The sequence below is a fragment of the Equus asinus genome, chromosome 23 (genome assembly GCF_041296235.1).
Source record: "Equus asinus isolate D_3611 breed Donkey chromosome 23, EquAss-T2T_v2, whole genome shotgun sequence".
NCBI lineage: Eukaryota > Metazoa > Chordata > Mammalia > Perissodactyla > Equidae > Equus > Equus asinus.
Window position 1 is genome coordinate 65,211,690 of NC_091812.1, and position 25,526 is coordinate 65,237,215.

The window sequence follows — 25,526 nt, forward strand, 5'->3', positions numbered from 1 at the left end:
TTTAAATGTCCATGGGATCTGAGTGATGTCCAAGTGACTAGCAATTTATGTCTCCTCTCTTTTCTTTCTTTGTTAGCCTGGCTGCAGGCTTATCAATTTTACTGATCTTTTCAAAGAATCATCTTTTGGTTTTGTTGATTTCTCTAGTGATTTCCTGTTTTTAATTTCCTAGATTTCTGCTCTAATTTTTATTATTTCTTTTCTTCTGCTTGCTTTAGATTTAATTTGCTCTTCGTTTCCTAGTTTCCTAAACTGGAAGCTTAGGTCATTGGCTTTAAATCTTCTTTTCTAATATCTGCATTCACCACTATAAAATTTTCCTATAAGCACTGCTTTTGGTGCATACCATGAGTTTGGATAAGTTTTATTTTCATTTTCATTTAGTTAAAAATATTTTTAGGGGCTGGCCCCGTGGTCGAGCGGTTGAGTTCGCGCGCTCTGCTGCTGGCGGCCCAGTGTTTCGTTGGTTCGTATCCTGGGCGCGGACATGACACTGCTCGTTGGGCCACGCTGAGGCGGTGTCCCACATGCCACAACTAGAGGGAGCCACAGCGAAGAATATACAACTATGTACCGGGGGGCTTTGGGGAGAAAAAGGAAAAAATAAAATCTTTAAAAAAAAAAAAAATTTTTAGATTTCTGTTGAGGTTTCTTCTTTGATCCATGTGTTATTTAGAAGTCTGTTCTTTGATCTCTGCACATTTTTCAGCTGTTTTTCTGTTATAGATTTTTAATTTAATGCCATTGTGGTCTGAGAGCATGCATTGTATGATTTCTATTCTTTTAAATTTGCTAAAATGTGTTTTATGGCCCAGATTTTGGTCTATTTTGGTGAATGCCCCATGGGAGCTTGAGAAGAATGTGTATTCTGCTGTTTTTGGATGAAGTAGTCTGTAGACGTCCATTATATGCAGCTGTTTAATGATGTTGTTGAATTAAACTATGTCCTTACTGATTTTCTGCCTGCTGGATCTGTCACTTATTCAGAGGGGGTGTTGAAGTCTCCAACTATAATAGTAGATTCATTTATTTCTCCTTGGAGGTCTATCTGTTTTTGCCTCACATGATGTTCTGTTGATAGATGCATAAATGTTAAAGATTGTTATTCTTCTTGGAGTATTGACTTCACTAGGTAATGCCCCTTTCTATCTCTGATAACAGTCCTTACTCTGAAGCCTCCTCTGTATGATGTTAACATGGTCACTCACACTTTCTTTTGACTTGTGTTAGCATAGTATATCTTTCTTCATCTCTGTACTTTTAAGCTATATGTGTGTTTATATTTAAAGTGGGTTTTTTGTAGACAACACATAGTTGAGTCTTGTTTTTTGGTCCACTCTGTCTTTTAATTACTGCATTTATAACATTGACATTCAAACTGATTATTGATACAGTTGGATTAATAGCTACCATATTTTTTACCATTTTCTATATGTTACCCTTGTTCTTTGTTCCTGTTTTTGTCTTCTGATCTTTTTCTGCCTTGTGTGGTTTTAATTGAGCCTTTTATATGATTCCATTTTTTCTTTGTTCTTAGGAAATTAGTTATATTTCTTTTTTTCCTTTTTAAAATGGTTGTCCTAGAGTTTGCAATATATGTTTACAACTAATCTTAGTCCACTTTCAAAGAACAGTATACAATTTCATGGATAGTGTGCGTATCTTATAATAAGAAAATAGCCCTAATTCCTTCTTCTCATAACTTGTATCATTGCTGTCATTCATTTCAAGCATATATAAGCAGACATAAGCATATACACACTCATAAGATACATACATAAGCATACATAATTGAATACATCGTAGCCATTATTATTTTGAACAAACTATTGCCTTATATCAATTAAGAATAAGAACAATGAAAGTTTTTATTTTACCTTAACTTATTCCTTCTTTGATGCTCTCCCCTTTTTTACATAGATCCAAGTCTCTGACCTATATTATTTTTCTTCTCTCTAAAGAATTTTTTAAACATTTCTTGAAAAGCAGGTCTACTGGCAACAAATTCCCTCAGTTTTTCTTTGTTTGAGAAAGTCTGTTTCTCCTTCATTTCTGAAGGATAAGTTCACAGGGTACAGAATTCTAGGTTGGCAATTTTTTCCCTCAATGCTTTAAATATTTCACTCCACGCTCTTTTCACTTGCACAGTTTCTGAAGTGATGTTAGATGTGATGTTTATCTTTGATCTTCTATAAGTAAGGTGTTTTTTTCCTTCTGGCTTCTTTCAGGATTTTTCTTTATCTTTGATTTTCTATAATTTGAAAATAATATGCCCAGGTGCAGTTTTTTTGGCATTTATCTGCCACTTAGAGTCTGCTCCCTGACTGATGCCATTCGGCCCACCTTGTGTTTTCAGATGTTGGACTGTCTTCTGGGCTTGGGTTCTCTCGTATGTTGAGACTAGATGGTGTCTCCAGGTCTCTCCCATCTGTGCTTTTCCCCTGGGCACAGACACCCATCCTGTGAAGCGCTGGGACGAGGAGCATGAGACCCAGGCCATGCACGCAGTAGCCCCGCAGTCAGCACCCATCCATGTGCAGGGGTGCCATCGCCCCTCCCAGAAGGCTCTGGCTCCCTCGTCAGTGTGCACCAACAAGCATTGGCCACTCTCAGAAATGTTTTCATTTTAAGTGCTCACAGATCTGAAATAACAGTGTTAGAACTCCAGACACCACTAATGATCTAATGTGGGATCTAATGCGGAAGATATTTGGTGAAAAGAGGGCTGTGTCAATGACTTTAAAACAATTCTGTGTAACCCGTCAGCTCCTTAGACAGAGATCTCAACAGATGCCCAAAGATCACAGACTCTTCCTGCCACTCTTGGCCTGTTTGGTCAAAACAGTCAGCAGAGTCCACATCTGAAATATCTCCTACCAGAACCGCCTAGGTGTGGACACCTTCATCTCCTGTCAGGGCTGCTACGGTGGCCTCCTGACAGGTTCCCTGGACATGCTTAGTTTCTCTGAACACGTCTCTAAATGCAGAACTGGTCACACCCTTCTTTAAAGTCCTTAAAGTGACTCCCATTGCAACAAATTCCAGACTTCTGAGTGGAGGAAATGAGGCCCTTCAAGCTTCAGCCTGTGTCTGCAGCCCCCCTTTCCTCCACATCAACTGGACCTCAAACTGAATCATGAGGAACCACCATGTGCCCTAAAACACGCCGTGCTCTGGTCCACATCTTCACACACAGTATTCCACAGACTTGGAACCCCCTGACCCCACCTGGCCTTTTGCCCATCTGACTCCTTTTCAGCCTCTGAGAATCAAGGCTGCAGCCCCTCTGGAGGAAGCAAATGGGAAGCACAGGAGTCCTGCACTGGTCGACCTTCATCTGTGTTCCTGCAGCTCTCTGTGCAAACTTCCTTCACACCGTTATCACAGTTCACGGATCAAATGGAGATTCCCTGATAGAACAAGGAGCTCAGCAAGGAGAGAAAATGTGGGCTTTCATCTTTCTTTCTCTGGGGCCCAGCATAATACGGGCATATAAGACATACTGGTGGAAGGAAGGAAGGAGGGAGGGAGGAGGAATGGGAGGGGGCATAGGGATAAAAGGAAGAATGGTAGATGGCCTAGGGATGGAGCAAAGATACTAATTTGGTACCTGAGACTACAGCTGACAAATCCCCATTGTCCCTAGTGATGGATTTTGGAGCCATTATTTTGTGTATTTTCCAGACCAAATGTTTGAGGCATGTCTAATTCTCTAATTCTTGCCTAGATGCCAATCAAGGGACGAACAGCTACCAGTTCAATTGTTGGCCCAACTTAACAAGCAAATTATTCACAGATTCTAGAATGGAACATGTCCCTAGTCTTATTTTAGAACCACTGAAGGCTGGTAGGTTTAACTATCGAATTTGGCTTCTTGAATGAGGTGATGCTGCCCTGCACCAGTTCTTCCATGTGACCACAGCCTCAGTGATGCTGTGTTTAGAAAAGAAAGGGAAAATCAGCTGCTTGTGCTCAAAGATTAAGGGCTCCTCCTGCAAACTGACTCCATTCTGGAGACCAAGGCCACACCTGGAAGGATTTTTGGCAGAGTCGGCGTCTACCCTGGAGGACAGCCTCCTAATGGGCTGTGGGTTCACATCTCATGCAGAAAGGCGTGACTGCGATAGCAGTGCCACCCGTAATGAGTAGTCCCAGTGGGTCAGCTGCACAACAATGCAAAATGTGTCACCTGTGACCACGGCGGGAGAAATACGGTTCCCACAGCAAAAACCGCAATGGACTCTGCTTTCTCGTTTCAACTAAAATCCAGGCCTAGAATTTAGGATGCCAGAGTGAGGACATGTGTACCGACTTTCCTGTCTTGGCGCTGTATGTTGACCATCAGAAAGGTTGGTTTGGCAAGCTTTATCAATAAAACCCTCTGAGACCAACATGGAGGCACTATCTCCCTCCCCGGGCCTCAGGCCAATAGCCACATAAATGGCCTGAGCAGCGTGTAATTGCTGAAAGGAACCCAAGTGGGAAGGCAGGAGGAGGGAGAAAGTGTGGCTTTGAAGCAGGAAGGGGTATAGTCCTGTGTGAGGGCCATTTGAAAAGTGCAACGGAGGGTATTATACAAATCGGAATCTTGCTTTACCAGCCGATGGCCAAGGCCCTGATGCTCCCGCCTCTCCTTTCCTCCCCTCTGAGCCAGCTCCTGGCACCCTCCTTCTGTCCGGGCACTGTTCCTGCGGCCCATGTGGTAGCTCCCCATCAGCTCCCCATTGGGATGGAACCATGTAGTGAGGGAGGCAATGCATCACCTACTCAAGGCAGAACCTCCCAGAATCTTCTAGACTCAAATGAGTGAGATGGGTAAGGAGAGAAGTGGTTTTGCTGGGACAGAGATCTCCAGATGGGACTTTCCTCCTTCCATTCCTCCTTCCACATCAGTGCGGCCACATCACACAACTTAGCACTGGGACGGCCTTGTTCCAAGCACAGTGTGGTTAGACACCTGAACCCAGGAGACTTACGTGATCAGCTTGCACCCGAAGGATTTTCACACACCCCAAATACTGGCATGAAACAGAAAGGTAATCTGTCAAATTTGTACGAATCCAAAAGGAAACGAAATATATAAAACTGAGACTGCAGCCCGTGGGCCTTGAAAAAGCGACACCTTGTCAGCCTGTCTGAACACAGCATGCTGTCCTCACAGTGACACTAGAGATTCTCTACCACTTACAGCCCGGACTCATCGGGAACACGGGAGGAAAGACACCACAGCAAAAGGAGAAAGGAATGCAAGTTAAAGGGGACCAAGAATGCCAGGCACACAGCGAGGGATCGCTCACTGGTCCATCTACTGTTAGAGTGATTATACTCATTCTTAGTGCTCTAGGTGCCAAGTGGAGAGCTCACGGACTGTCCCAGTCAGCTGGGGCTGCCATAACACAGCACTGCAGACGGGACAGATTCAGCAAGACATTTATTCCTCACAATTCTGGAGGCTGAAAGTCCGAGATGAAGGTGCCCTCAAGATTGGTTTCATTCTGAGGCATTTCCTCTTGGATTGTAATAGGCCACCATCCCCGTGTGCTCACATGACCTCCTTTTGTGTGCATAGAAGAGAGAAAAACCTCTCTAGTGTCTCTTCTTAAGGAGGACATGAGTCCTATTGCCTCAGGGTCCCATCCTTATACCTCCTTTAATCTTAAGTACTTCTGGAAAAGCCCCATCACCGGATATAGTCACATTGGGGTTGGGGTTGAACATATGGATGGTGGGACACAAATATTCAGTCTATCACATGTGGCACGGTCCAGGGGCACCATCTAAAGTTATCTGATGATGGGTATCGTTGTCTATATGGTGACATCTCATTGACAACTTATCCCAGGACTCAAGGCCAACTAGGCATGCGTTGTTGGAAACAATCTGCCTGCTCAGTAAAATCCGAGGATACGACGGGATTCGGTGGGAGCTATCGACTGGATTTTGATTTCAGAGCCATCTTTTAAATTTGTAAAAGGTAGTACAGGAAAAAAATGTAGGAAACAATCTTTACATGAACTCAGGGGATCCTTTGGAGACCCAGGTTACAGAGCATGGTTCGTAGACATGACTCCGCTCTGCCCGTAGGTGCTCTTGGGGGAGGGGAGTTGGGGAGATTGTCCTGGGGACACTCGGTACCTGGTCCTCTGGGCCCCATGTCCCCTGCTTGGTCACTGTAACTGGAAATTTCCTGGGAAAGGCAGGGCTGAATGAGGTGTGCACTGGCTCTTTCTATAGACAGATCTTCAGGTGCCCAGGCCCGTCTGCTGGAAAATATCTCGCCCTTGCCTCTTGGTCATTTGCATCGAGATTGTGTCTTTCTGAGAGTGAAGACCCAGAGAGAGACATTCTGTACTTCAGGTGTGTTTTGTTTTTGTAAGTCCTAGCTGTCCCGGGCCACAGCACAGTGAAACCTTCACTATCTGACTCTGCGCACGTGCCAGCCACTGTGCACACCCCCAGCACGAGGAAGGCAGCAGCTCACTCGCTTCCCTCCCAACGTGTCCCCTGGAGGCAGGTTAGAGGAGCGCTGGCCCCTGGCAGGACGGAGACCTGGGAGCATGTGACACCCTAGAGCTTTTCCTCCAAGCCAGAGTCCTTGAGAGAAGAGTAATGCGACTGTTGGCACCTCTCTTGAAATAATGTCCTGGACTGAGGGCCGAGAAGGGCCCGCAGTGCATTCTACAGCGCAGCACGCTCTCGGGTCATGAGGTGTTCAGAACCGATTGCGTTGCCCGTGTGTTCTTAGGGCTGTTTCCATGACCTGGTAAGGGGTCAACGGGCAGCTTCAGTAGGAAACTGGATGTTTTCTTCCTCCGGGGTAATTCTGTTTCCGTATTACTTTGGATTTATTTTGATCGCACACGCCTACCTTGAAAGCCTGCTCTGTTGTCCTTCCGGATGGTCACCCTAAAACCCCACTGCTGCGTGGTGCCTCTCTTGCTTCCACGTCTATCCATTTGCCCACCTAAGCAGTTAAAACCTGCAAAAGTTGACAAAGACATAAAAAGGAACAGAAAACATCAGAGGGCAATCTAAAGAGTCAAACCCTCCCGAAAACCATGAAGAACAGAACTCAGTTTTTATTGCGTTTAAGTATAATTATGTCCACGGTTAAGAATGCCTTTCTCCTCCTTTGGGTCTCGATGTTGAATAAACACATTACCAGCAGACCTTTAAGAATTTTTAAAGAATCCTGTTGTTGATTTCCCTAAGCACTCCTGTGAATATTCCTGGTTGACTCTGCTGCCGAGAAACAAACACAAGACACACTTAAAATAGAGGCTCTGGTGAACTGGCGGGGCAGCGTGTACCAGCGACATGTGAGAGCGAGGTCCTCAGAGGTGACAGAAGTTCCCGTCACCTGGCGTGACACAGTCACATTTCTCCTTGCCCTTGCAGAGAACACCACTAGGCACACAATTTAACAAAAATCTTTTCACTCTGATTCCTGAAAGGAAGAGCAACAAACCCCAGGAGCCGCAAACTCGTTCTGTGGCAGGAAGTGCGCGTGCGCGGTTGCATAACCCTGGGATCTCCCAGTCACATTCCGGCTGCGCTGTGCTGAGGGTGATCCGAGCTGCCCACAGCGGGCTGCGTACGCGGCTTTGCTGATGCTGCAGCGCTTGCAAAATGAGAAGGAAACGAAGCCACCGCCGGGAGAGGTGCCCTGAGGTCACGGCCCGTCTCCGGAGGCTGCTGCTGAGACGTGAGGAGAGCTCTCAGACGGCCCTGGAGAAGAGCCGACTGCTGCCTGTTACCAGCATGGCTGAATGTATTTGGACACAGATCCTTCCCTTTCATTTTCTAAAACTCCTGTTGCATCCTGTGAACTCGAGTCCCCGGGAACACAGAGAGGACTTCTTGCACTTTGTCATCTTGAAATCCTCAAACAATAGTCAAGTTCTCATTGAGCAGGAAGCAAGAGTCCTGAATTTGCCTGTGATTTTTTATTTAGTTTTTTCCTTTTTTAAGGAAAGCACTAAACGTGTGAGGTTTAGTTTTATAGAGGGTGACAATAGAACTTAGAAATTTAAATATTCCCCCACAAATGTTGTGGGGCGTGAAGTAGGGTCTGGCTGATGCAGGTCTGGTATTACATGCTAACCTCTCGAGCAGCTGCTCTGCTCCTCTGGGAGGCAGGTGCCAGGATGGCATGCGCAGCGCCGCAAATGATCCAGAAGGGCGGCCGCCGTCCACCCGGCACATGACTCAAGTCTATCCAGTGAGACTGGGGAGATGTTGCCTTGGGGACATTACCGGGCAGGATTTATGGCTTCAGTGGGGTTCCCTGGAAAAGAACTCAGAGCTGGAGGTTCACATGCAGGCAGTTTATTGAGGAGTCTCCTCGGGAATAGCAACTGTAGGAGAGTGCAGGAAGCAGGACTGGGTGGTCTGCACAAAGACCCCGCCAACCGAAAGGGCGCCACGTAACTGACATGGCCCTTTAGAGGCCATCCCAAACAGAAGTCAGGGACTGGGGCACTTTCCTCCTGCATCTAGACTCTGATGTGGGCTGTCTCTGGGGTGCAGGCACCACCGGCTGTGTGACCCCTTTCCTGGGAGGGACTCAGCTGTGAGCCATCAGCAGCAGGACCACCAGCAGCCAGGGAAGGAGCATCTCAGTCCTGAAGAGGATGTCTGGGTGCCATACCACGATCCTCCACAGTGTCTCCTCGCTCTGCTCCGATTCACTTGCTTTGTGTAGTAAGCTCACCCCATCCGGGAGCACTGCCTCTGAGATTTTGGCTGGGTTTCTTCCTGGGAAAACAAGCAAAGAAAATTGGTGGAAGGTGGCAGAACCCCAGCCTCTTGTCTCCAGGCCACAACTGATACTCGTCATCTCCCTCCCCCATCATCCACCCTAGATTCTCCACTCTTGGCGAGCACCTCTGCTGGTCCAGGGGTCACACCTCATGTGGTGACCCCAGACCCTCCTCCCTGAGGGTGTGCTTCTGCCTGCCAAGCCCTTCTCAGACTATGGTTGCAGCGTTTGTCTATTTACCATTAAAGTTAGACAAGGGAGTATCAAGTGGTACCCAAGGATTGCCTAGTTGCACACATTCTTACTCCCTGCCCCTGTTGTGTGAAGCAGACCAGCATCCTCTCTCCAATCAGGGCCAATCACCCTGCCAGGATGCTGACTCCTCTTCTTGCCTCCTATTCTCTTGGCATGAAGAACTCAAACTGACCAGGCAGAAGCAAAGCTTAATTTTAATGGGACTCTTACCATGAGCCCTGGTGGAAGCATCCCTTCTGGGAATAAGATCTCTAGATCCACAGAACCTAAAGTTGCTGGAAGGAGAAACAAGACTATTCCCCAAGTAGGCCATTGGAGTAAGGGCAAGCACTTCTCGGTTCCAACACACATATTCCACCTGTTGGGGACCCGGCACCATAAAATGATCGTGCATCTGGAGGACGGTGCCCCATCCCTGCAGAGAATCATCTTCAAGCTGGCACCACCGCTGGGCTTTCTCAAGACTTTTTAATGGTTCTATCAGGTCATTGGTGATATGGTAAGTGAAAAGACCAGAGGATCTCATGTGCATGTGCCCACTGCCACCAAACATCCTTTGCTGTAAAGTGGGTTCCTTGTAAGTCATTTCCTGTAAGTCATCAAAGGCTGAGACTTTACAGGCAAGAGAGTCAAACCCTCAACTAGAATACAAATCAATTCCAGTTAAGATAAATTTCTTCCCTTCTAGGGTGGAAGGGATCTGATACAATCACTTGCCACCATGTGGCTGGTTGGTCTATTGAAGGATGCGCTGTGTTCAAGCATCAGGTTGGTGTGTGGGCAGCGATGGAAGCTGGTCAGCCTTGGTTAGTGAAAGTCACTGCCATTAGGCTCATACTCAAGCTCGTTCTTGCCACCACGGCTACTCCCTCTGTGAACTCAGTGTGCCAACATGGGGGTGGCCCATGTCAGAGGCTGGCTGATGTCAGCTGGCTAATCCTCTGTCTAATTGGCCATTTATGCCTTTTATGTGATGAGTGCTCTCTGCTGGGTGTTAGCACGGGATTCAGAGATTTTCATACTTCGTGCTCGTGCCCACAGATCTGTCCATCTGTCTGTCCTCCAGACCTCCTTGTGCCCAGTGATCTATTCACCCTCCCTCGAGCCTCCTGATCAAAAGCCAGGTCATACAAAACGGCCATGAGTCCATGTATATTTTTATGTTGAGCTACTTCTTTCTCCACACAAGGTTTGATTTCCAAGGAAACCACTCAAAACTCTGACCCCTGGGAGAATTGCCACCCACCATCCACCAGTGTCTTTCAGGGCCACCCTGATGAGGCTGTGGAGCAGCAGTAGCCCAATTTTGGCTTGAACTCACATACCGAGTGAACCTATTCATGAACCAAGTTCTTCCTCCTGCATCAGCGAATCACAGGAATCTCCCATTCGGTCATGGGCGTGAGCCGAGGAGGAGGTGCGCGTGCAGCAGTGAGGGTAACATGGGGGTGAGTCGTCGCAGAGGTTTCCCCTAGGCTTCCCCTACATGGTAGCCCTTATACCACAGGCCAAGGACCTAAGATGAGGATGTGCCAGCCAGCCATCTCAAAATTATACCTTCAGAGGCCTGAGAAATGCCCCCCAAAGGGATCTGCAGATGCAGTGGACCCACCATGAGACTGACTTGGGTCAGGAGTCCTTTTATTTACCATATCCTCCCACTCTGATGGGAGGGTCATGAACATGCTTCAGATTTAGGTTATTGGTGTCAACTCAGGTCCCGTGTCCACAAGTCTTTAAAATGACCAGGACTTCTCTTTCCTCAGAGTAGAGTAAACTGAGTAAATTGCTGCAGGTCACTTTGGGAAGAACTAGCGCAGGGGTCAGCACCGCTTTTCTGTCAAGGTCTGGAGTGTACTTATTGGCTTTGCCGGCCCTGTGATCTCCGTGGCAACTGTTCACCTCTGCCGTCATAGCAGGAGGCGGACGTCGGTGACACGTAAATGGTTGGGAGAGGCTGTGTTCTAGCGTTATCTACAAAAACAGGCAGTGGGCTGGATTTGGCCGCCAGGCCATAGTTTGCCAACCCCCGGACTAGGAGAACAATTACTCCATACATTTGTTGTGGTGTTGTGGGGCCCTTCCGTTAGTGGATGTAGGGTTGCGGTCTGGCTCAGATCTGGAAACCAGACAAGGAATTGTGACTTATTGGTCAGCTGCCTTCAGTCATGTGCTTATTCATCCTTGATTTCTTTGGCTTAATGAGGCAATGCATCGTCGGCTGCCCATCTGTCTTGTCCCCAGGAACACTGTGTTTTATGAATCATCTCCACAGTTCTCTGCAGGTCAGGTCCCCCGGCTGCCATTCCAACCTTGTTGTTCATTATGGTAATTGCACCCACTTTGACTTTGGCAGTTCGGCGCCTCCACCTGGTCTCAGTTATTTCTGGATCCTGTCACTTCTATTGCTATCAGAGAGAGCTCGGTTCTGTAACAGCATCTCCTCTCCTGGGCCCCAGACGACAAGGATGGCCATCTCTGAGCTCCTCGATGATGCCCTTTCACCAGGGCATTTCTTACTGCTTTTGAAAATGGAGTTCTTTCCAGACTTTGCCATGGCACACACTTGGCTGGTGACATTCTCAGCCACATATCCACTGTAGTATGTGACTTCTGCCAGCCTCTTGATCCCTTCTTCTGCTTCCTGCCATGGCAGGTCTGGCATTTCCACTTCTTGTAGCATGAGCAATCGCTTTTTCCAGGCTTCCAAGGGACCTCCTACAGAAGGTCAGCACCATACACCAGTGTCCTTTGCCGGGCCGTTAGACCCTGGATGTGGGGAGAGTATTTCTCTATCAATAAATTCCCTTTATCCAACTTTGTGTGCCTCCTCCTTGAGCCAACACACTCAGGATCCACCTGCGTATTTGCTCTTCCATTCCTGACGGTCCACACTGGCGAGATCCCCAGCTCCTGCAGCTCACAGCCTGTTTCCTCCTTTGCAGCCCAGTACTTCCCCAGCCACAACATTGTGCCCCATTATTGGTCAGGTGGCCTGGAGGAAGGTGGGGTAGATCTGAAGAACATGTGTTGTCTTGTATTCTCTTCCTCTGGTATCTGCATGCTGCTTTGCCACTGGGAAAATTGTTAACAACTGTGCTGCTACACATTGTCAAGACCTACTACCAGTGATGGGGTCCTCGCTGCCAGCTGGCTGGCAGGTGGTCTATGTCCAAAATACCATTTTAAATCAGCTTCTTAGGACCACTCCTCATATGAATTCTTTTGAGGTGAGTTCCAAGGGAGAAAGATTCTGAAGTAGAGTTTTGTGTATAAGGGATTTATCGGGGAGTGTTTCCAAGAACACATCTGTGAAGTGGCGAGGGAAACAGGATTGGGCAGAGTGGGAAGTTAACTCCACGCTGTTGCAACAGAGATGTCAACCTCTCGCTTGGGGAGCTGGGAGAAGTCACTGGCTGTGGGATGCCCCAGGGCTCAGATCCCAGGGAGCGACAGCCCTTGAGCAAGGTGGCCTCCTTCCGAGGTGTGCAATTCCTGGGGAGGGACTCGGCAGTGGGACATCATCAGGCAGTGCTCCTGGCCACTGGAAGGTGAGGTCTCTATCCTGAAAGGGGACATCTGGGTGGCACACCCCAGTGTCTGCTACAAATTCTTGTCTCTTTAGAGGAAGGTGCAGACAAGAAAGTCCTTTTCTTTCTCTAGAAATTGCTGTGTCTGGAGGTGGTGCCTAGGATGACTTGACCCACGTTGCCCCCATGAGAGAAGCAGCCAAGGGCAAAGCTGAGGATGGCAGCGACAGAGACAACGTGTGTCCTGTGATTCTCTTGAGCTGCTGCATCCACATGGCTGAAGCTCGAAGGTCCTGTTTGAAGTGGTTTCCTCTTCCTTAAAGAGGCTAGCATTGTGAGTGCTACACCCAGTTTCAAAATTGAATTTACAGAAAGTTCAAGTGATTGATGGAGGAAATGGAAAAAAGAATAAGCGAGATTGATTGAATTTTTTTCTGACCATGATCTTGCTTCAAAAGAAAAAAAAAAGACTATAATGAAATGGAGAACAATATTGTTGAAATATATTAATGTTCTTTTCTTTTTTGCATCTCTCTGCACGGACCTCTCCTATCTCTGCCAGAGGCCTTCATTATTTCAGGATATTTACTTTTGCTACTTTACAAAAAGGAAGAACGATTCAACATTGTGCTCTGACATTCAGAAATGGATTTTCAAATCTGCAGCAAGCCATTCATTTGTAGGCCAAGGATTTTCGACTGTTTTTTAAGTTTCCATTAAGAGCCAGACCCGGGCAATGTGACATTCAAGTTTAGCATTATCCAGGGCTGGAGAGAGAAGGATATGATATAAAGTATCTTTTTCAGGTCTCCTTGAAGAGAAAGGAGAGAGAAAGAGAGAGAGAAGGGAAGCGGGCAGAGAGATGAATGTGTCCTGTCATCCCTCCTGAGGTCCTCAGGGAGATGAGGAGGCCTGGGAGGTGGTTGAAATCAAAGAAACCTTACCGCTTTTGAGTGCCAGGGCACTGCTCATGCGGCTGTGGCTAGGGCCGAAACGAAATAGGATCATGATGGAGGATGACGGCTGGGGGAATGAGCCTAAAGCTGTGCCCCTGCCTCTCACGTGTGTCCTCTAAGGGACCTAAAAGTCCCCGTGTGCTCTGGAGAGGAGATGCAGTTGGGCTCAGGGGGGTTGTGGGCCACAGACCCAAGAGATCAGCCAGTGGCATTCAAGGATGCCAGGGCCTTGGGACCAGCAACAAAAGGCTGGAACCAAGGACTCGAATGGGAGGTGTGGACACAACAGCCCAGGAAGCCAGATGGGACCAGAGTCCACAGACAAGCCACATCAGAAAGAGAAACCAGGTGGAGTTTCAGGGACACCAGATCTAATACCCTGTCTCCCCTACCAGGAGGAGGCCTCAAAAATGCAGATCCTCGTTATCACATTGGAGAGAGGAAAGGAGAAGAGAGGAAACCTGGGAGGTAAAACACTTTCTCAAGAGAGACTCTGTCATCAAAAGGACACAATTTAAATGGAAGGAGACAGTGATATTTTCAACTTGCATTGTAACCTCTGAGTGCAGTAGACTGGGTCAGCACCCCACTCAGATCCCCTCAGGCCTGTTGGCATCCTGCGGGCATCCCCTCGGGGCAGGAGCCCGCTGTGAGCAGGGTGGAGCAGGAGGGAAGTGCCAGAAGGCCAATAGCCTGCAGGAGCAGCCCTCAGCAAGGGTGGTCAGGAGTCCCCGTGTTAATACCCCAGCTTTTCCCCGGGCTGGGTCATTGTTAGCACACAGCCCACATGGGCTCCCAAAGGATGGGGCTCAGCTCCAGTACCCATGATGGTTAAAGTGCTTGTAACACACATTCCACTGGCTGCCTGCCTTCTCAGCTCCCTGGGATCATCTCTCAAATAGCGACCTGCACTCACATTCTTGCTTCTGAGTGTGACTCTGGGGAACCTAAATTATGATGATTGACACCTATTCCCCTTTACCTAGTGAGATGGGAGCCCATGGGGACCATGAGATCTGCTATTAAAATAAGAAGCTATTATTGGTTTTGCACATCCCAGGCAATGAGAGTGAATTTTTGCAGTATTTTAATAACGGTCACACTTAAAGCAGTTTTTGGTATTCTGGAAGCATCATCATTTAGGCAACAAATGTTGATTCGGTTAAAATTAGGCTGGAAGGAATTATGTAGGCCAATTTGGAATGTTCTGCGGTAACATGAGACTGGGATATGCAAAAATCTTATGACAGCACTCAAGTGGTATTTCCAATCTTCTTCCCCATTGTCTCCCGAACTAATCATTTGCACTCATCGCTTCTTTCTTTTCCTGTTCACCTCTCATAAAGATACCAACAAGACATTCAATTTTAAAAACAGAGTAAAGAAGAAAAGTAAGAGTATTGAAGATCATTAATTAATAATACAGCCGTGCAGTACACGGTCATTCATCAAAGATCTACTCCGTGACACACTCTCTGGGTGAACGAATGGATGAACGGTAGGGTCTCCTCGTTGGGCTCTCATCCTAACATAGATGTAAACATTAATTGTAAATTGGACACCACGCGACAGGTGCTCGAACAGGGGGCCACAGCAGACAGAGGCCTTCTGCTTGGGACTTACCAGATTGTTAAGGAAGAGGAGCCGTTGGTCAGCTGTTTCCCCAGTGACTGCAAATCATCATCCCAAACCCAGCGGCCCACGACAATAAGCACCTATTTTTCTCGCTCCCAGGTAGGTAGGCTGTGGTTTGCTGGCCTTGGCTCTAGGCTACTGCTTGAATCCAGGTCTGTTGTGTGTCTCTCCTGTTCCTTGGATCAGTGACTTCACTATTTTTTGACAAAATAGTACAGAAACCTGCCATGACTCTTCAGCTGTCAGCTCAGAACTGGCACCATCACTTCTGCTGACATTTCAATGGCCTAAGCACATGATGGGCAATCCTAAAGTCCCCGAGACAGGAAGGTGAACCCCACACCAAGGGTGGAGCGAGGGCAGGACATCTGTGCACCATAATCCAGTCTATCCCAAGGAATGAAGGAGGCGGAGAACATTCTGGACAGAGACCACAGGGAAATCCAATGATCCTCAAATGTTCAGGTAAAAGGCTCAGTCAGAACCGAGACAGGCAGTGGCAGCCACACTCAGGCATCCTTCAGCATTGGTGGAGCCAAGAAGGCTTCTAAGTGACTGCAAAGGTCCCCTGGAGAGTTAGAGCGGCAGAAGCATGGGCCCATCTGTGTGGTCCTGATAACTTAACAAGGGGTATTTCTGTATCAGAGGCCTTGAGGGACTCAGCACTTTCATAGGAGGCCACTGTGATACAATAGGAAATATATGTCTGGTCTTTATCCTGGCACACAGCTCCTAAAACCCTTGGACTCTGCGTTGATAGGCGTGTTGAGATGGCTGGTGGCTGGGCCCCTAGATGGCTTCAGGACAGGGGCTATTCCACGGAAAGACCAAGGGTCATCAGAGGGTTGGAGCTCTTACCCTCACCCCTGACCTCCCTCCAGGGAGGAGAGAAACTGAGTTTAATCACCAATGGCCAAGGCCTAAGCAGTGGACCCTCCATGGGAACCCCTAAACAGAGGGTTCGGGGAGTGCCCAGGTTGGTGAAGCCATCAAGATGCTGGGAGGGGAGAGCACCCAGAGAAAGCAGGTCTTCCATGCTCCTCCCCCATAGCCTGCCCTCCTCTTCTCTTCCATCTGGCTGTTCCCGAGTTGTATCCTTATTAAAACATTGATAATAGTAAAGGAAACACTTTCCTGAGTTCTGTGAGCTGTTCCAGGAAATTATCAAGGCTGAGGAGGGAGTGGTGGGAGCTCTATGAATATCTAGCCGGTTGGTCAATACAGGTGACAACCTGGGACTTGTCACTGGTGTCTGAAGTGGGAACAGTCTTGTGGGAGGGAGCCTTTAACCCATAGGGTCTGCACCAAGGTAGTTAGTGAAAGAAATGAACCAAAGTGTTGGACACCCAGTTGTGTTTGCAGAGAAGTGTGGAACTGCTTTGGCATGAGGAAAACCTCACACATTCAGTGTCAGGAGTGTTGTGCATAAAAACAGCTCGGAGCCACCTATGAAGGTGAAGGCTCATGAATGCGGCCCCAGAGAGAAGTGGTGGCAGCAAGGCAGAGGGTCCCTATGATGGAGACAGCTCCTGGTGGCTGGCCTTCTTGTTTTCCTCCAAAGGGAGTGCCACCAGCCAACCAGCCAAATCCTGCACATGGGACACAGTCGCAGAGGCGTGCAGCCAAGACAGGAGACTGGAAAACCTTCAGTGAACAGCGGCTTTCTCTGGGATGGCTTAGGGTCTGAACTTTCAGCTTCCTGTGTCCTATGCCTTGGCACTACAGCCACAGCAGTCACCTCACAGGAGGACAGAGGCTCAGAGGGAACCGAGGTGAAGGGGAGAGTCAGAGAGCCAAGGAGACAGGAAGGTGTCCGGCTCACTGATGGCAGAGAGGCATGGCCGTGGCAGCGTCATTTCAACCTCTTGGCACCTGTCACCCAGGAGACTGAATGGCTGGGCTCCAAGCCCCCTACTGCTCCCACCCTGGCTGCCCTGAGCATCGCCCTCAGCAGCTCTGCAGGAGACCCGCCACGCAGATGTTGGAGCGGCTGCTGGCGTGGGGACGCGCCTTCGGTCCAGGGCGCTTCCTGCTGCTTCTCCCAGGCAGCACACTGTGATGTCAACTCATCTCATGTCAAAATCACACCCTGGTTCCTCTAAAGACATTATTTCCCCTGCGATTCTTACATACTTTTCTCAAATCATAGGGCTTTAATTTGCATGTAATGTGATTAAAATATTTTTAAAAAATATTTCCCTAATGTAAACTTTATTTCAACCCACCAGGTATTTCTTGTTTATTATGAGAATTTGACATAAATCCTAACAAATATAACTCTGCTAGTGGTGACACGCATGTTTCCAGGTCAGCACAATGATTGAGCACTTACTGTATACCGAATACTTCAGTAGGGGTTTTTCATCAATATTAACCCTCATCCTCAGAAGACCCCAGGCAGCTACCTATTACCAACCTTAGTTTACAAAATAAAAGGAGAGTGTGTAAAGTATTCACGATCGTAGAGCAGGAACACTTGAACAGGGTTCTTCTGATTCAAAAGTGTAGAATTCTGGCAACTTGCATGGAACGAAGCATTAAAACCGAGCCCAGACGCAGGGCTGAGATGCGGGGAGGGCTCCGTCCGTGTCCGTGAGGAGGAAACGGCGTGGCGGGAAGCGTTAGGGAAGGCGTGGTGTGGCAGCCTGTGCTGACCCGAGGCCGTCAGCGATGTGCAGGGACAGAACGGGTCCACGTGGCCCCCCAGAATGGCTCCAGTGAAGAACTGGGTAAGGCACGTGAGAACCCCCGCATCTCATTGTCCCTTCTCTGCTGCCCTGGATGCAGTTGCACTCCAACTTACAGAAGTCCCATCAGCAGGCCTGGGAGCCCCGGTATCAAGTGATACCCTAGAAACATAAGGCCGTGTGCCAGAAAGTGAGCTCCCAAAGATGCTGGAAGGACTGATGGTGGCGTGTTTGAAAATACTGCATAATATTCCACCTCCTCAGATATTCATATTGCCCATGTTGCTTTCCACATCTGACAAGTCCTAAGTACAGAAACTTCTCCTGCTTAACCTACAACTTCCCAAACTTCTATAATTCTAGAAACCTTTCATTCTTATAATGCCTGCTCCCAGGTAACAGAATGAGCAGAGCATCCCTCTGGACTAGAGAGGCAAACAGATAGCGGTCCTTGTGCGCCCTGCGCAGCTAAGTGGATTTCCTACTGCCCCAAACCGGTGCTCCTTGTTAAACTGGAAAGAGCCCAGGTCTCCATGTGCTGGCCCTCTGTCTCGCCAGGAGCTGTGATGGCCTGGACGGCTGGTTCAGAGGACCAGGGATTGCTCTCAACCCTTCCTTGAACTTCGGGCCCTCTTGCTGTGGCTTCAGGCTCTCTCACCCTCCCTAGCCCCAGGCTTCATTCCCTGCCCACCTCTCCAGAGGGAAACCTCGGTGGGACCACCGGCCCAGCTTCCAGTTTGCATCTTTGTCCTTGGTGCCACCTCCTAGATTGTCCCTTGGCCATGTGCCTTTTATCCCCCCGTTCCAGCCTGCCTGATCCACCACAAACTCCCAGTGTACAGTTCAAGGCTCCCCATCCCTGTCGGGAGCCTGTGGACATAGCTTTCCAGTCGTGGCCACTAACGGTGTTCTTCCCATGATCCTGTCTTCTCTAAGGACTGCCCATCTCAGCCTTTGGAACAGAAAACGCGAATTTTAGTTTGTATTCTTCAACTCGTTTTAACTTGTGCACCCTTTGATAATTACAAAACTTCACATCTTTCTTTAATTATTTTTGAAATTTTAAAATTAGCTAAATACAGTGACTGAAAACTAGCTTACTTTTGCAACCGACTCTGAAATATACAACAGCAAATAAGAGGGATTGATGGATAGATAGCGGGATAGACGTGTGACAAAGCAAGGAATGCAGAGCTGAATGTCAACTTTCTTTTTATTAGCAAGTTGGGAAAATGGGTGTTCACTGTAAAATTATTTCAACTTTTTGGTAGGTTTGAAAATTCCCATAGTAAAATGTTGGGGGAAATATGAGCAGTAGTAATTTTAGAATACGCTCTGCTCACGGAGGAGAGAGGTGGGATTGTGGGCACCTGCCCGGCTGGGAGGCACTGCTGCCGCCGTGTCTATGCTCAACCCATGGATGTGGATGGGGAACACCTGCTGTTTACATAGGGCTGCCCGGCCCCAGCCTGAAGCCTCAGGCTCCGCTCCACCTCCTGTGCTGGGAACCCCGGGCATCCGCAGAGGATTTTTCTGGGCTTATCTCCTGGAGACTGGGCTCAGAGCCGAACCCCTCCAGTTTGCCTGGCTGCATTCAGGTCTCCACAGCCCCTCGTCCTCCTGCCCATCCTTCCAGTTCCCTCCCAGGTCCTGCACCAGCCCCAGGGGAAGAAGCCAAGGGCAGTCGCTCCTTGGGACACCTTCCAAATTCATTTCCCATCTGTCTGCCACTGGAAGAGGCAAAGTAAGGTCAACATCCTGTCCCAGAGGGAAAGCTGATTCCTGCGTGCTGAATTTGCTCAGGAAACAAATCATGCCCGACCTACGCCTGGGTCAATATTGGTACGCTAGAAAAATATGCACAAGAGGGACTATGAGAATTGTTCAAACAATTCCTTCTGTTACTCCCTTCTGCAGGAGGAGTGTGAAGACTTGTGGTGTATACGGGGTGGGGGCGGGACGCAGGGAGCCTGCTGTTTACACAGAAGCCTAGTGATCCTTGAAACCATGGGGCCAGTTCCAGAGGGGGTTCCTCTGAAGTGAAGGAAACCCCAAGCGTTGCAAGAAGTAACTGTATTCTGGAAAGTAACAACTCACTCCAGAGATTTATTACTGCAGTAATAAAGGTTCGGCACCCAATTCCACTCCAGGGGGAGGGGCTTCCGTCACGCATACAACAAGCAATTCTGCCACTCCTGCTGGGTGTCTTATGACTTGACTCCATTCTGACACCATCTACCTGGAGACCGTGTCAGATCCCACAGGGTACAGGCTCAGTCTTACAAGACTGCCCCCCACCACACACACTTCAGATGGCAGCCACCAGTCCAGGTTGTCACCTGTACTTCTGGTTGACGGGCTGTAGATGGGATACTCCCCAGACCCCCTCCTCGGGTTCAGTTAATCAGCTAGAGGGGCTCACAGAGCTCAGAGAAACATTGTACTTACTAGATCATCAGTTTATTAAGAAAGGATAAAACTCAGTTACAGCCGGAGGAAGAGGCGCACAGGGTGAGGTACAGGAAGGGCACAGAGCTTCCATGCCCTCTCCGGAGGTCCACACATTCACCAGGCTGCCAGCTCTTGGAAACCCATCCTTCTGGGCTTTCACAGAGGCTCCATTACACAGACATATCTGACCAAATCATTGGCCATTGGCCATTGACTCAACCTCCAGCTCTTCTCCCCTCCCCAGAGGTCAGGTGTGGACTGAAACTTCCAACCCTCTAATCACATGGCTGGTTCCCCTGCCAACCAGTCCATCCCCCACCCCGCCAACTTTAGGAGATTTCAAAAGTCTCCTCATTAAATAAGCTCAGTTGTGGTGTGAAGGGGCTTATTAAAAATAACAAGACCCCCATCTCATCTTTATGGCTCTGAAGTAATTTCAGGAACTGAGGACAAGAGACTAAATATTATAACCAAACATGTTCCTATTGCTCTTAGTGCTCAGGAAATCCCCAGGGTTTGAGGAGCCATGAGGCAGGAACTGTGGAGGAAGACCAGATATATATTTGATATTATAAACCACAATATCACAAGAAACAAATCCATTCCCTAAGTGAAGGGCTAACAGGCAGTCACTGATGCGTCTATTTACAGGAAACAAGACTTTAAATGCCGCTCCACACCCTGGGCCAGAAGCGACCAGGAGTAGAGTGGGAACAGTCAAGAAAGCTGGGAGGACAGCTCAGGAGGAATGTGAACAGGACAACGACCATAACACCGGAGCCCCAATGGCTTGGAATATCTGACGGGGTTTGTATTAAATTAATATGGCACTCCATGGCTAAGGGGAGTCATTTAAGGTTTTTAAATCATGGAGTATCCAAGGGATAGTTCTGGAATCTGGGAGGAGAGAACCAGTGAGGAGAGATGATGATTGGTCCCTAGGGGTTCCCCATGGCCAGAAAGTGCCGCAGGCCGTGGGGCTTTCCACCCAGCATAGACGGTGGACATTGACCACAGTGTCATGCTACGTGGGCTGGGGGTGCCTTGTCCAGGGACAAATGGGAGGACCAGAAACCCAGCGACCAGTGTGGGAGGGTCAGCAGGGCCTGGTATCTGAGGGGATCAGAGCACAGAACCCCTGCAGAACATGAGAGAACAGAGGAACCCCCGCGGCTGCTCTGTTAGCTCCAGTGTGAGGTCAGCAGCAGCACAAAGTGGAGAAATCGCTGCTGGATTCACCACTGGCCACCTCCAAGCATCGCTGCCCACACTGGACAGAACAGCTCCAGACCCTCAGCCCGCCAGTGGGTGCGATGGGATGCCAGAGCATCCTGTGCAATGCTCCGTGTGGGCGCTCCCCACCCCAAGAGTGATTTCAGATGGCTTACAAATGTGAAGACGGCATTTCTAGCGAGAATAAGATACAAATAAAGGACACAAACCCAGCCGGAGGGAAACGAGTGCAAGGTGTGACATGGCTCGAGGAACCAAGCCAGGACTTGACGCATCAGAAGCAGTGGGTACTTGCCACAAACTCAGATTCCCAGGGGAGTGGACCCCTGGCGCCCCCACCTAAAGCCGAGCGCCACTTCCCTGGGAGCTGAACTTACTCAGCTGCGGGACCTTCTGAAATGAATTTGGAAGACTGTGTCCACATGCACTTCATTTTCTAGTTAGAGAATTTAAATCCTCATCTGATTATCAAAAGACCTTAAGACGAAAAACCATCGCCAACTCTTCTGCAAAGTCACGGGAAATGGTACCAGGATCAGACAGTATCAGCTTCGAAATAATTAAGAGCCACTAACACTTAGGAGAGATGGGTGCCTGGGCTGGGTGGGTCTCTTCAGTCCTGGGAGCGGGCACTGCAACCGCTGCCACTTTATAGACGAGCAAGCAAAGCCTGGGTGATGAATCTCCCCGAGGTGATGCATTCGGTCAATTGCCAAATTAGTTTCCAGGCAGTCTGGCGCTAAAGTAGCAGATGTGACCACCGAACATGGGGCTCAGCCGCATTCCGGGACAGACAGAGACAGGTTCTGGATGCACAAACACCCAGGGGGCTCGGGGAAGCGCCACCGTTCCTGACGCTGAGACCAAAGTCAGGCTGAGCCTCTGCCAAGGAAAAGGCTTCTCTCTGGTTTGTGTCATGTTTGCACAATTCTCTGAATGAGTTGGGCTTCGTTCTCTAATTTTACAGCAGCCGGCATGCTTTTTACGTTTCTTAAAAGTCATCTTCAAGGAAAGGCTCATTCCCAGAACAGCTCATTCAAGGAAATAGCTGGGCTGCTGCTCTGCCACTTACGGGCAGCGTGACTGCATGAGTGGCTCAGGTTGGGGGGTCTTTTTCATATTTTTTGTATTATTATTCTTCTTCCAATGCTGTGTGTACACATTTTCCATAATATAAAAATAAAAGAGATGAGCTCATTGCATTTTATGAAGCATGTAACACCCATAAACCAAAATATTTTTTTAATGGGAAGATAAATATAGACCCCCTTTTAGTAAAGAATATACATGCAAGAATCCTACGAAAAAATTAAAGGAGGTCAAACTATGTAGCTCATTATAAGAGTAACCCCTAAGGTTGCATCAAGTTTAATGAAGTCAGATTAAGTTCCAGATTAATCCAGAAATACAAGATCAGGAAATGTATTAATATAATATCCCACATCAATAAGTATAATGGCATATTGATAATATTATAAAACCTGAAAAAACAATGCAATTCAATATTCAATCCTAATTTTTTAAAAATGAGTAAATTGTGACTATAAAATCCCTCCCTTAAAATAACAGCAAAATACTTTAGCTCAAACTAGCAGTTTATCCATTCAGTCCGTAAATATGAAGTAACTCCAGGTACTGCTGTAGGTTGCCAGCCCTGGGGGTCTAGTGGTTAAGACTTGGCGCTCACCACCACAGCCTGGTTTCGTTTCCCGGTCAGGGAACCACACCACCCATCTGTTGGTTGTCATACTGTGGCGGCTGTGTGTTGTGTGACACTGAAAGCTATGCCACCAATATTTCAAATACCAGCAGCGTCACTCATGGTGGACAGGTTTCAGCAGAGCTTCCAGACTAAGAGAGACTAGGAAGAAGGACCTGGCCACCCGGTTCCAGAAACATTGGCCATGAAAACCCTAGGAATAGCGGTGGAGCATTGACTGATCCAGCGCCAGAAGTGAGGGATGGCCCGGAAAGACAGAGCAGGGTTCCACTCTGCTGTCCACAGGGCTGCCAATGGCACCAACGAACTGTGGCAGGGGCTCAAGATACATCAGTGAGCGAAACAAAGATGTCTGCCCTGTGGAGATTATGTTCTGGCTATGAGGAGAGTCTCGGGCAGCAGATGATGCACAACAAACATATAGTATTTGTATCAGTTATCTATTGCTGCATAACAAACACCCCAAACGTGGTGGCTTTAAAAAGCAGTATTATTACCACTCATGACTGAGTGGATCAGCTGGGCTCAGCTGGGCCGTTCTTCTGCTCAACACTCCATCACTGGTGCCACGGTGTCCAGGGGCTCACGGGATCAGCTGTCCAAGGTGGCCCACTCTCATGGCTGCCAGCTGACATGAGCTGGCAGTTGGGTGCACGGTGGGGGCTGTTGAGCAGAGGCACATATGTGTCCTTTGCATGAGGCTGGAGCTTCCTAAAGAAAGAAGGCTGGGTTCCAGTAGGCAACATCCCTTGAGCAAATTTTCCAAGAGGGAGGAGGCCAAAGCTGCCAGTCCTCTTCAAGGCTTAGCCTGGAACTGGCGCAGCATCACTGCTGCCGTCTTTTGTTGGTTAAAGGACTCACAGACCTAACCCGGATCCAAGGACTGCCTCTGGATGGGACGTGGGACACCCTTGTGAGAAGGCGATGGAACCATGGAGAAAAGCAAGAAGAAAGCACAGTTAGAGGAATCAAGGTGAGGGTGTAGTTTTAAATAAGGAGGTCAGAGTTGGGAGGCCACGTTTGAGCAAAGACAGGAAGTGGCGATCCAGGGACCCCTGAGACATCTGGGGAAGAAGCCTCCTGGGAAGGACCAGCAAAGGAGCCCAAGTGGCTGAGTAGGGGGAGAGGGCAAGAGTAACCCATTCTGGGGTCCAGAAGTAGGGAGCCCGACTGTGTGGGTTTTGTTGAACATGGTGCTGTTGCAGGATTTTGAGCAGAAGAGTGAAGCGCAGAAATCTAGGCGGACCCCCATGGAGGCAGGCGAGGCGAGGGAAGATGGGCTCTTGATATATTTTGGAGGCAGAGCTGGAAGGATTTAGCAACTTTTAGCTGGGGGTGGGGATGAGGGGGGAAGCCACAGGAAGGATGCAGCTGCCATCCCCGAGGAGGGGACGGCAGAAGATGGCACAGGCTGGGGAGGGGTGTTGGTGGCAAGGAGAGTCAGCACCTAGCCTTGGCCATGTAGACAGATGCCAAATGGAGATCAGCAGAAGGAAGCTGGATGCTGGGCTCTGCAGGGATGGAACGGAACCAGGCTAGAGCTGTAGATGGGGTGTCTTGAAGCCCTGAACCTGGTGAGCTCGCCACAGAGTCCAGATGCCACACACACCCCTGTTGGTGAGGGCTCCGTGGGGAGGGTGTAGGGAATTTGGGGCAGCTTTCTCTCTGACAGCTGGTCCCCAAGACCCCAGCTGGCAACGTCCCGAACCCAGAGGGTGCTCCAGCCATGCCCCCAGCTGCCCGTGGGGTGGGGAGAGTCATCACTGTCCATCTCACAGCCTTCTCATCTCCACCCCACCAAAGGGAGGAGGATGCTGTGAGTGACCGCTTGTTTCTGGTGGAACCCTGGAACCTTTTGAGCTCCAAGAGGAAGGGTGGCCTCTGAGGGTTGGCAGCCTCAGTGACCCCATTCCAGAGTCCCCAAGGGTTTTCTCCCCACTTGCCTGGGAACCAGATACCTCTTCCCAAGTTTTGACTTTTTGTACTCTCCTCTGATAAAAGCAGACTCTTCCAGGACGTGCCATGGCCTCACCCAGCTGCTTGTGAGAATCCCAGCTCAGAGGCCTCTCTCCTCTGACCCTGGCCGTCACTGCAACATGGCCGGAAGGTTCGCCGTGATCCCTAAGTCTCTCCCTGAGAAAAATACGTAGAATCAGTATTTTTATTTTAAATCAGTATTTTTAGCTTGATAGATTACATATCAGTTATGCATATTCTTTACTTAATTTCTTTTCTATGCTTTCCTGGTTTTCTATGAATTATGGCATCTGTACATTTGAAAAAGAAAAACATATATTT

The 25,526-nt window shown here is 48.7% G+C and overlaps 1 long non-coding RNA gene across 1 annotated transcript; it reads right to left on the minus strand.

Annotated features, from left to right (window-relative positions):
* Nucleotides 1-218: 218 nt before the first annotated feature.
* On the minus strand, nucleotides 219-7,751 carry LOC139041730 (uncharacterized). The gene is made up of 3 exons (XR_011497489.1): nucleotides 7,311-7,751; nucleotides 6,869-6,979; nucleotides 219-5,554 (listed from the first exon to the last, which is right to left on the minus strand). It is a non-coding gene; the product is annotated as an uncharacterized lncRNA (long non-coding RNA).
* Nucleotides 7,752-25,526: the final 17,775 nt, after the last annotated feature.